The sequence below is a fragment of the Coloeus monedula genome (genome assembly GCF_965178545.1).
Source record: "Coloeus monedula genome assembly, chromosome: 4".
NCBI lineage: Eukaryota > Metazoa > Chordata > Aves > Passeriformes > Corvidae > Coloeus > Coloeus monedula.
Genome location: NC_138784.1, coordinates 47,710,605 through 47,723,554, shown reverse-complemented (window position 1 = coordinate 47,723,554; position 12,950 = coordinate 47,710,605). Strand labels below are relative to the sequence as shown.

Here is a 12,950-nt window from a genome sequence, read left to right as displayed (position 1 = left end):
CGTTTTTATACCATTAGGGCCTATAAAACTCTGGAGTATCAAAGAGGACATTCATGGACAGAGGAGTATGTATCTGACAGTCTCAAGTGTGGAGACTGGTTTCCAAGTACACAGAGCTTTTGCAGGCATTGGATCCCTTCCAGACCTTAATCTCCAACACAATGAACGATAAACAGAAATGTAGAAGTTACTCTAAAGATTTTAGCACTGATTTCATGTGCTAATATTGTCCTGTTCCCTTCAGTAGACATTACCACTACATTTTCCAAGTGGCTTTCAATTATCCCTATTTGAGGCAAGTCCAGAAACTGAAGTGAGCCTGTTGTAGAGGAGCAAAGAAATGGATGCTGATTATACAGCTGATATAGTAGGTTATGTTTTGCAGTATACAGTCTACAACTTCTCAGGACAACTCTTCCAGTCTTTGACTACCCTCATAGTAAGAAGCATTTCCCTAAATAATGTCCTGGGTTGCAGTGTATTCTATTACCATTCTCATGAGCTGTTGAAATCAGGTGGGGCAGTGTTTCCTTGCCTCCTCCCCCCAGACTATCTTGCTGTTAATGGCCCATCATTGTCCTGCCGCCTGACTCAGAGATAACTCCCTCCGGACTATCTTCTGTTAATGAGCCTAATCAACACTTGGCCTCATGACTCATTACCCCATTGTGAGATGCTCCACCCAGAGGGAGGAGCCAAGCATCCCATCGTGGATATAATCTGAGATTCTAAATGCCAGGGATAACCCTTTCCACTGGATTTCCAGAGGACAGGAGCTACACAGCCACCTCTGGGCTGTAGGATCACTCTTCAACAGAACCACATCCACCACTTCAGAGGACTGCAGCCACCATCTTATCAGACTGCTACCACCACCCTGACTAACAGGGTGTCAGGTTGTATCCTGGCTCTGTCTGTTTGAACCAGGGTTTTCTGCCTTTTTTTTTTTTTTTTTTTTTTAATTTCCCTATTAAATTGTTATTCTGGCTTTGTGCCTCCCACTGGTTTGTTTTCAAACTAGTACAAGTATCTAATCGGAATTTCCTGAGTAGTGACTGATGTCTGTTGTCTCATGTGACTGTCACAATGCACCTCAAAGAAGAGTCTGGTTCTGACTTCTCTGGACTCTTGCATTTGATACCTGAAGGAAGCAATAATATCTCCTTATTGAGAAGATGACTTCTCTTCAAAAGGCTAACCAAATGCAGTTCTCCTGGCTTCCCCTTGTTGGAGATGTACTCCAGCCCCCTAATTAGTTAATGGACTTCTAGCCAGATATGGAGTACTGTATTCCTACCTGATAACCAAGAAAAGGTCCATTCTAACATTTTATGTCAAAACCATTTCCATTGGAAAACAAATTGGGGAGCAAGCAAATTCTGGAAAGCTCCAAAAGGGGGAAAAAATGCACTCGTTAAGTTGGATGGGTTTGTTCTCCCCAGCCTCAAGGAGCTCAAGCCAATGTGATAGTTTAGTGTATTCATACACACTGCATAATAGAATAGTTACTACCCCAGTCTGCTTATCTCATTTTAACATAAGATTCAGTTTCTGCCTCTTCTGTGTTATTCCCACCTACTTTATTTAATGGGAAGAAAGTGACAATGTAGGATCTAAGATTAGTGAAAAAGAAACCCTTTGCTGCATATTAGCATTTAGCTAATTGTACTTTAACCTCCTCTTATATCCTTGCAAATTCACATTTCTGTTGAGGGAAAGGCCAATAGCAATGACTGAAGTTGACTGCTGAAAAATACTATATATAAGCATTTCATCATGGATCTCCCTGCTCAGAAAGCAAGAATGCACGGTTTTCCCAAAAAAACAATATACCAGAAGGGGTATTGGGTGTAAAGAAGGAGAAAATATGTATATGCATGGGTATCATAGGAAAATATAGGCATATAGTTAAGTACCTCTAATAAATTAGCATTCATATGGGAAAGAGCAGAAATAAAGAGGATGAATAGGAAGGTGGAAGAATCAGGGAGAAAAGTAAGACCATGGTCTGTTTGAAAGAAGAAAGTGGTTATTTTTCTTTCTGGTAAGTGTGATCATCCACACAAAAGAGAAAAATTGTTTTTTAATAGCATTTAGAGTATTTTATGTTTACTATTTCTCATAAGGGTTGATTTTTTGGATTTATCCTTTTGACAGGAATCTGAAGCTTTGGTATCATGCACGCTTGCTAAGCTTCAAGAGAAGGTTTGTGACTTCCTGGAAGATACACTGTCAGCTGTTGAACCTTTAGCAGCCAGGAAGAGTGTAATTTGTAAAGGATTTTTTTTTCCTTCTTTGACTTCCATGTGACATACACTCACTCTAAAGTCTACCATGTGTCTTTAAGCTAAAATATCCTTTAAATGCGAGTCAGGCCACAGAAGGTCTGCCAGGCCCACAGAATTAAAAGTGTTTATCTCATCCCCATAAGCTTGGACCCCTCCTCCCACTGCAACACTGAATTTGTTCAAAGCACAGTGATCACAGGCTTCTCATATTTGTAGTCCAGCTCCATCGTTCATCCAGCCCAACCAGTTCTCCCATCTGCTCCATTATTGCTATCTGCCCCCTTGTCCTCACCCGAAGGGAGTCTCATCTGACTCCAGGGTGTCTTTCTCCTCCCATTCATGGCCAGCAGGCTGTTACTGATCATTGCACATCAGACTGCTGAATACTCACTGGCAGGGATACCATGCCTTAAGTTTCTCCAATGTTTGATTTTTTACATAGAAATGTAATGCACACCAAAAATTTTCACTCCAGAGCTGCAGGGTGAGAGTGATTTCCCACATCCATTGGAGCTTCTTTATTATTGAAGAATTCATCAGCTACAGGGCCAAATTCTGCTCCCCCAGTTGCAAGATGATATTTAATTACTAGCTGCTTATATGTCAGCATATTAATTCTGGGGGTTTCTGCTATTTTCATTTTTTTCCCCTTCTGTTCTATTCTCTAACACCGGTATCATTGTCTACATTATCCTGCCATCATGAAGCATTCTTTGTCTGGACACAAAACAGCGTGAGGCTCTGAGTGTAGCTATAAAGCAGGGATCAGCAGGAGAGTGATTTTGTTTTTAAGTATTTCTCATACTACATTGTATTTGGGTTTGGATTATGCATTTGAAAAATGCTTGCTGATATTTCTACTTTGTGCTTTGATGTAAACAACTCTTGTGTCAGAGATTCTTAAATCTAAACCTGACTTTAAAAAATGAGGATGAAATGAGACTTCAGCCTATAAGGTAAAGCCCCCACCCCTTGGACTAAGCATTGTTTTTCCCTACCATGTGGAATGGAGATAACCCTCTGTTTCTTTGTGGTAAGCTACCAACCAAATCCATTCTGGCAAATCTGACACCCAATGTGATTTGTCCTTTTCGATGCTGTTTATGAGAAGTCAGGACAGTCTTCTGTCAAAATTGATAAGTGAGAAGGCACTGGGGAATGCAATTTTATTTGTAACAGCACAGCTGCCAGCAGTTCCAACTTGTTTACATCTAGGCTGGCTCTGTCTTGCTCCATAGCTTTTCTATTTCCATCCAAATAGCCCCCAAGTACACTGTGGATGTGCCTGTGTGAAATCTGAATAACAGAGCATACTGGGACTGTTAGAGAGAGGAAAAAATAATTTATTTCTTTAGGTTATTTTCACAACTTGAGAATGTCAGTCATTTTAAAAGCAAAACCCTGAACTCTACCAAATCTCCATAGACATTTACAGAATGGGTTCTAAAACTGATCTATAATGTGCTAAAATCCTGCAGTGCTTGTAACCTTCCATGATGAAGGTACCAGAGGACCTAAGAGCTTTGCTTTTCTGATAGAAGCATTGTTTTTCTGGTGAAAGTGGTGAGTGTTTGTAAATTAAATCCCCTGCAAGCTTTTAAATACAAGTTTATTCATTGTGAAAAGAATGCAATAGGACCCTGCAGTGACCTGTGAAGGGGAAGGCTGTTTCATTGCACTTTGTTTCACGCTGAATACTTCTGGAACATAGCCTACAATTAGCCTGTGTTACATAGACATTAATGTATTTCCTGGAAAATCCCTTTGACAGGGGAGCATAACTCGTGATGGTGTTAGGATAGTTCTCAGGTCTAGGATGCCTTTGTTTGCCTGTGGTATTACTTGCCTTCTGTCTGGAAGCCCCAGAATCCCAGGTGGTTTTGATCTTTCTTTATTGGCACACTTAGGAAAGCTGCAGTGATAGACATTTCCTCTATATAGGCTCTCCTGTGAGCTGTTCCTTTACAGTAGCTCATCCTAAACACTCAGTCGTCATGGAGGTAAAGTGAGAGAAGGGGTTTATGTTTGACTGATCTATCTTATGACAGAAGAGCTTTTCTAGAAACTGAACTTTCTTGTTTCCTTTTGCCACTACTTTTTTTGCAGTTACTAATAAATAGGTAGTCTATATGGTTTGTCATGAAAAGTTAGTAAAGTCCAGAGATGGCTGTAAGTGTCAGTACTCTGATTCTGTGAATTGTGGGGTGATCTAACATTTTCACTTTCTCATTATAAGCATATACCCTGTCACTGTGTTTTCAAGAATTGTAATCATGGTCTTAAATTAACTCTTAGATGATTGCCAGGAAAGACTCTCTGCAGTGTAACTGACCTGCCTGGCATGCACTTACACACAGATATATAAGCACTATATATGCCTATACGGTCATATACATAAGTTTGCACACATAGACATGTGCACATGCAAGTAAAGAATTAAATATTTAACACCCACCCCAACCCTGAAAACAAAATTCCTACCTTAGTATGAAATTACTCTGTTAAATATACAGTGCAGGTGTCACAGACTCTCTTCATCTAAACAGAGATAGGTAGTCCATAGAAAAAAAAAAAATCATAGTTGAAATAGTTTTGATGACTTCTACCAATGCTAGGATTTACATCTCTTTCTTCTGAGTTTCTTCAAATTACTTCTGGTCACCATTAAAGACATAACCTCTAAAAAAAGCCATGCTGAGTGTTGGAAGCATGATTTGGGTAATGTGAAATATGATACCTGTTTGAAACACTAAGTGTCTGTTTTAAGTGTGTATCTTACCCATTGTACACACCCTGATCATTTGTACATGACACAACCCCTCCTGCACAGTACGAATTCAAAGGTGAAATAAACTGTGCTTTAAAATGAAGTCTAAAGAATAGCATTTATTCTGCTGGTGGTGTATTACACCTTCTCTCATTTGCAACACATGATTTTATGTAACATGTCATACCATTCTCATCACTTTTGAATTTGAGATGAATTTTTCTATTTAGTAGCTCCACTGTTAGTCTTCTTAGGGCTTCATTAGATTGAACTGTTCCTGTATGAAGAGTGAGGGTTCTGTTTGTATTATTTTTATTTCATGAGCAGAATTACTTGCCAGTGATGATGAGTGTGTGGCATTAAGAAGATTAAATATTAGACAAGGTAGCAATGTAAATGACCAGTGATTTAGCAGCCTGGAAAAGCTATATCCTTCAGGTTATGTGGAGGAAGATACCAAGAAAGTGAATGCTATTAGCAAGATGCTGCCAGGTGTTTGAAGCTCTGTTTGATAATGATCTGAATGCTTGCATCAGTGAAATGCAAGATAAGTGATGAGACAAGAAGCGCAGAGTTGGAATTACTAAACACATTTATGAGACTGACCTTTGCTTAGTTTCCATAGTTTGCAGAAACTAACAAGAAGCTGAAAAAATGATCTTGCTTACAGAACTTCCATATAGCAACCCTGACAGAAAGTGTGAAAAGCAGCCAAAATTCAGCTGTGCATATAAACTGGAGGTTGATCTCACCCATAAAGACGCAGAATCAAGATGATACTGCAGAATTAATCTTAAGGTGTGTGTAGTCCGTGTAGTCCCTTAGGACTTCTGTTTGATGCCTCAGAAGACTGACACTAGCTCAGATAGATGAGGATTTTTTTTTCAGTGTAACTAGTTTATTTTAATAAGTCAGACTTTAATGTACTTTCTCAGTTAATTCCTCATTGAGCTATTCTGTAAGTACTCTGATCTTGGCCTTTTGTGCTTCATTCATTCAATTATTCATTCTGTCAATTATACCATTAGCAAGATGAACAGTAAAAGCAGCTTCTCAGCTATTCCTACAGGTAAAAAAGGAAAAGAAAAGACAAAAGTACTATTCTTTTCTTATTTTGCTTTATTATTTTGGTGTTGGTTTTTCTTAAAATGTATGCTAAATACTATGCTTCTCCACCTTGGATCATCAGATATTGGGCCCCTCATTGCATTCAATAAGCCTTGATTTCTTCTGAAAGGGCTATGGTAGAGAATAACTTGCCTGACACAAGACACTGCTTTACAGTAAAACCTGTCAGCTAAACCTTTGTGTATTTTAGCATTTCCTAACTCTTAGGTCATCCCACTATGAGGTAAATTGTGTAAAGAGTTTGGAGCTCTGCCTGGTAGTAGACTGTAAAGGGGTAAAACATGAAGGTGTTTCATCTCATACCTGGGGTTGTTTCAGAATCTGCACATGACCACTTACTTATCCGTGGGCAGTAATTCACTAATTGGTGGTAAGTGCATTGTTCTGGGTGGCTATGAAGATAACATTTTTTTTTTGGGGGGGGTTGGGTTTTTTTCCTTGACATTGCAATAATATCAACTAGAAAGAATTATAATCTGGATTTGGTCCAAAAGGTACTAGTAATCCTCCACTGGTACAGAAAAATTGCTGAACCCACAGAAATGTCCACAGACTGCATCTCTTGGAATTCTTTTGCCTTAAAACACCATTACATTACTGTGAGCTTTGTAGATGGAAGTCAGCCATATTTCACACATATTAGGATTAAGATAAAGTATCTCTGAACTGGATTGTTTGTTTCACCACACAAGGAGTTTTCCAGACTGGCAGCATTTTATCTTTCTGCTGATGGAGTAGGAATCCTTCTCCAATATGCTGTGGTGATTTCCTTTTCTAAAACATGTGTGTACTGTTGTATTGGCTCTTAATTTAAAACCTGGATTTTTTCATACTTGTAAACAGCAAAGCTTCCCTTCTTCTTTCTTTTTTTTTTTTGTTGTTTGAACCAGAGAGGGAAGAAAGCACAGTGTTTTGGTTTTACAGGCTAGACTATACTGATCTTTTCCTCTAAAGATAATGGAGCTAAATGGGATGAGTAGATCCTAGTTAATGCTAAGAAATTACATAATTGACTGTATCACAAACTGAAAATGTTAAGGATCTTCTGTCTTACCATGTCACAAAAATATAAACCTTGAACTATTAATCACAGGTTCTGTTACACTGGGTAAGTAACGCTAATTAAAATTAATTTGTTTTTTGACTATGTCTCAATGGCGAGATGATATTCTCATTGTAATAAGGAGTTTTATGTTAACTGATCACACAATGTCCATTTAGGAAAAATACTGTTGTTTTTAGATTTGATGCTGCCCCTTCTAATGGCATTACCAGGGTTCATGGGACCCAACACTCTGACATACTGTACGCGTGAAGGATACTCAGTAGCTGTGATGGTTTTGATCGTCTCTCTTGGTCTTTTAAGTGGGTTCAACAATTGCTATAAAGGCAGATGGGGATTATTCGAAGGATGTAGAGTATTTATAGTATTCTTACAGTGCTTTTCAAATGCTCTGCAACAATGTATTCTTTAGTGTGCTGCTACTCTGGTAGTGTTTGCATTGTTTTCTGCTTAGAGATAAGGAAAACCAGTCACAAAAAGTTGTATGAGATGACTGTACCAAAGCAGTTACAACTGAACAGGGAATAGGGACTTAAAAGCAGGAAACTTCTGGAACTCTGCTAAAAAAAATCTGTCTTATGAGGCAAAATCTTCCTAATTTTTTTTAAAAGTATGATGAATTTGAGGTTTCCCTTCCTACAGCACATCATCTAAGAAAGAATCTCAAACATATGCCCAGTAATCTAAAATTCATCTTCATTCCTTATTAAAGTTTTTCCATTCTGGAGATGGCTTACTGTGTTTCCATACACAAATAAATTGCAAAGGGGGTCGGCAAGTTTTTTTGTCATCATAGTCTCAGGAGACTCCCAGACCTAGATAGATGTTTGGACATGACATAGCCAAGTATAGTTTACCTTTTTCATACTGTAAAATAATGTTGAATACCTGATTAACTTTTATTAGTTATGGTGGTCTGCAGTATATACAGTAAACTAGTCTTCTTGCATTTCATGGCAAGTCATCAGTGGACAAAAATTAAGAATGAGCACAGAATGATATGAGAAAAGATTAAAGTGTCTAGCAACAGGACTCTAAACCCTCTAGAAATAAGGCAGTGTTTTTCTCATTAAACCTCCCTTGCATTAGAGCAGCCCAAGAGTTACAGTTCCATGCAAAGAATTCATAGAATGTCTTCACTAACTCTGTGAATATAGTAGGTCAAATTCAATAAAAATAATATTAACACAGAGAGTGTCAGGGCTTCCATAAACCTGTTTATTCCCTCTGAGTTCTGGGTCAATGGACACATTAGATTTCAAGTATATTATGAGTTTCAAAGTCACTCAATTACCTCCAAACACTGGAAGTTCTTGTATAAGCTTTGAGTCTCCTACCTTGGGAAGAGAGTATCATGCTGTCCATTGCAACTAATTTGTATTGAGCTTTAATTTCTTGTTTACCTTATTTCTACCCATACAAAAACATCTCATCACATAGAAGTGTGAGATGGCAAGACAAAGAATCAGAGGGTGAGACAGAGGAGGGAGAATGAACTACAGTATAATAGGTTATTTTGGTAATGCTCAGCTGTATGTGTGTTTCATAAGTAGTGAAGTGGTCACTTTAGTAGATGGATCTTTCTGCTTACCAGACAATAATTTCTTTACAGATTTCTATAGGTGAGATAACAGGATGAGTTATAAGGTGGAAGTAAAAGAGAGGTGTTGTAGGGGCTGTGTGGATGTGGACGCTTACTAAGAATGTAAATATTTGGTGGGAAAAGGGAGAATATAATGAGGCTACTATCTGTGAATATGGGCAGAGGGTCACTTAGGGAAAGAGTGAACTGAGATGGATTTTGAAGATGAGAACAGGACTGTGTTGGTGGAGAGGGATGTCGGGGTAGGATGGTTCAAATGGAAGTGAGAGGGAATGTCAGGCAGTGGGGCAGAGCTCAGCCACACTTTTAAGTGTGGTGAACAGTGTTGAACAGGGAGTAGCTAATCCTTACAGATAGTGGGGGAAGGATTCAAAGGTGTGCATGTCTTCTTAGACACTATTGGCAGAGTGGTCAATAAAGAAAAACGTGGCAGAGTAAGCCGTCCATGTGTGCGGTTATTCCAGCACAGGGTCAGCTGATGAATAAGCTTTGTCAGCTTCTTCTGAGAAGAAATTTTGCCAACTTTCCTCTTAGGTTGTAATCTGTTTTGCAGTGTGTTGAGGGAAAATATGAAGAGTTCATGGCTCTTCTCCCCACAGAACTGTTCAAGACTGATCATGGAAGGGTTCATGATCTGTTTTGTAGCAGACCATCAGCTTTACTTTGTGTAATCTAGCTCTTAGTAGAAAGACCCACTATAACTGCAAATGGATGCAAACTTTTACAAGATCTCCTTTAATCCCCCTTAACCTCTTTCCAGCAATTCCTGAAAGCCAAAAACCAAATTGCTGATGTTCATAATTGACTTTTCTAACACTTGAGAGAAATGACAGTAGTAACCTAGCCTTCCCTCCCCAAAGAGGTGACAGTCCTTGTCTGGTCTTAGGTCTCCTGAGGCTGACAGTCTATAAACTAGTTTTCCATCACTGAAGCAAATGTCAGTGTTTAGCTGGGAGCCAGAGGCTACAGCAAATTCTCCATCACTTTAGAGGGTGACGAATATAACCAATTTCAATCCTACATGATCTGCATTTCTTTGCTGTCTTTTCTATGTCTGAAGAAATTGGCTGCTTTGTAAATTTGTGTCCAGTCTTTCAAGATGGGATAGTCATTCTAATTTCCATGTCTGTCTTTTAACCAAATAATTTATGGCAAAACACTTTAAAGTATCATCTTTACTGTGGAAATGCACTGAATTTTTGTTCTGGCTACAAAGAGAAAAGAAGCAGCAAGTCAAAGATTTAGCAATTTGGCATTGATATCTGTCACTTGGCAGCAGAGTACTCTTCGTGTTGAGAGGTGGCTGCCCCCAGTGTGCCCAAAAGAGGGGAAGGCTGTCATCTCCTGAGCTCTCTCTTCAGTCCCTCTCCTCCCACCATCTGTCTGTCAGCACTATTCATGAATGTCCAAATATTGTTTCTCACAGATTTTTAAAATGCTGAGTTTTGAAGACTAGCAGTTCAGTTCTACATGCACACAGACAAAAGCCAAAGATAAAGCAACTCTGTGTGTGTGCATGTGTGCATATATCAAAAAAGATTTCAGAGGAAGAAATTATGTCCTTACATATTCATTGCTGCTGCCAAACTTACTGTTTCTTCTGTTAAAGACTGGTTGTGAGGAGAAAAACCGCACAACACTGTAAAGAATCTGTTGCAAAATACTGTGTCAAATGTATTTGACAGGTTCTCTAGTGTTTCAGTTGCTGCTGAAGGTTCTCTAGTGTTTCAGTTGCTGCTCTTCCATTGAAGTTGTTTCATATATGCTTGTTACTCAGATGATTAAATATTTTGTGCAAAATGTTTTTAAATTTTCCAAAAATATTTTTCAACTTGATTTATTTGCTTGTGACCAGGATGTAAGATGCAACAAGGTTAGTAGTGCAAATGTGCCATGGGCAAAAAGCAGTTATCTGTAACAACTTTCAAGACAAAGCAACAGACCTCATCCACCTCCCTCATGCTGAATGAGATATTACTTGAGTATGTGCTTGTATCTAGACTGAAAAATGTGAAATGGTTGTTGGGCCTTTAATACTAAGTACTAAGATCTCAGCTGTAGGTATCTAAATCTTCTAAGCAGACACAGCTATGTGCAGTCCTCAGACTACACCCCATATAGTCATTTAGGAAAGAGGTAGTCCAAGACTACTACTAACCTCAGCTCTTAGATCTGTTACTGGGCAGAGAAGTAAAAGCTGTGGTAGCTCAAGTACTGTGTGCAGCCAGAGCTATTGCATCCCAGTCAGAGGATGTTAGTCACTGATACTTGTCATCAGCTGGTTCCCTGAGCCAGTTTTGGCAAATCTCTTGGAGACACAGGTTGAAGCCTGTAGGCTCATCATCATTTTCCTTTGCACTTGCACTCCTTAAATGGTTAATTTTGTCTGCCCATTGAGCCAGCTCACTAACAGGATTCAGTTTGTTTGCAGCCTGAAACATTTGTAGTAACATTTTGAGTCAAATCATCCACGAGAATTCCAAGGTCATTCCCATCTGAAGAAATTGTGTTCAGAGCAGTCCGTGGGGCCCCTGTCAGCCTCAGCATGGGGTTACAGGAAGTTGTGCCAGCAGGACAAAGAAAGTTAATGGATTTCAGCTTGTGCAAAGCTCCCTATTTGCTTTGATTTAAAGGTCCCAGTTTCAGTCCTTTATGGTGTATTTAGATTTCCTTATAGGCCTCCAAGGGGCCGCAAACTTCTTTATTCCTTAAAAGTATACCTTGTTGCTGTAATTGAAGCCATTTTGTTACTGTAATTTCTCCCTAATATTACAGTTCTAGTCAAGTGGTCTTTCCCTCTGGAGGCATCAATTACTATGGGTTTTGAATAGGCCTCCCTCCAGTACACGTACTTTTGCTCCCAATGCCAAAACCAGGTCACCATAATTCCCTTCCCTAATAAAACATGCTTCTGTGTTTCTTCTTTCAAACCCAGTGTGTAACATGTACTGGTGAATAATTCCACTCTTTACCATCCTATGTAGAACTTCTGCCACATCTAAGAAAAACTAAAGAAAACTACAAATTTAATTATTTTTTTCTACATTCCCTTTGTTTTCATGAAGATGTTGAATGTCCAAAGTCCAGGGAGAAGCTTATAGGGTTTGTGCAGGTAGTGAACCCATGTAGATTTGTACTCTGGTGAGGGAGCAGGGGAGCAAGCCATAGCAGTGCACTTCATGAAAGATATTCAGCTGAAAAGAAAACATCACAAGGCTCGTTGGCTAACCCGTGTCTGTGAGGCACAGGTTTTTCTGTAAGTTGTGGTATTTTGGCACCTGGTCCCCACAGCTTGATGGACTCAGTAGTGAGTCCTCACTGCTGTGCACCCTGTGTCTGTTTGTGGATTAGTCTGCATGACATCTCTGGGGATGGGGGGGGAACAAGCTCTGTATCACAGACTGAGAACTGAAGCAAAGTTTGGTGTCTCTCTTTTTATTGCATAGCCACAGGAGCAGAGGCTGTCAGGGTCCAGCTGTGACCTGCAGACTCCCTTTACATACAAACACCAACTAAAGTTTCCCACTTGCAACCAAGTTAATACTCTGTGTTATTGGGTTCATCCTGCTTTATTACAATTACTTGTTTCACAATGTTCAAACAAAGTGCAGCTTTGCATTTTTGTGAATGGTTCCCCTATGAAACCCTAAAGATGCTTAACTCAGATGGGTGTATGTAGTAGTTATCACAACCATCTGCCCTAAAACTTGCACTTTTCATGAGATGCCACTTCTGGGACATCTGGCACTAAAAATGTGTTTTCTGCATCATCTCACAATTGAGGAAGATGCCATGGCTGTTTAGCTCCACAGGAGATTCCTTGAAGCATCTTTCTATTATCTAACAGCTTCTGCAATGAAGCACCACTAAACTGGCCAGGGAAGGAATTATGCCATTAATGGAAGCCTGTATTTCTGCTTTATGACTTAGATTGCTGTCAGAAGGGAGTGGCACTTGTGTGATGAATTGATTGATGGTAGCCAGTCTGTCTTATATGCTATAAATCAGCGGGTGTGATGCAACTAGAAGGACTATGTAATCTACTGTAAGTCAGGTTCTATTACCCAGAAGTCAAAGACCTGAAAAATCAATGCACAGCTA

The 12,950-nt window shown here is 39.3% G+C and overlaps 1 protein-coding gene across 2 annotated transcripts in view; it reads left to right on the top strand.

The window, feature by feature from the left end:
* PDZRN4 (PDZ domain containing ring finger 4) overlaps positions 1–12,950 on the top strand; it is a gene marked incomplete at both ends in the record, with an annotated part of 233,416 nt that overhangs the window by 203,267 nt on the left and 17,199 nt on the right. The window lies entirely within an intron of this gene.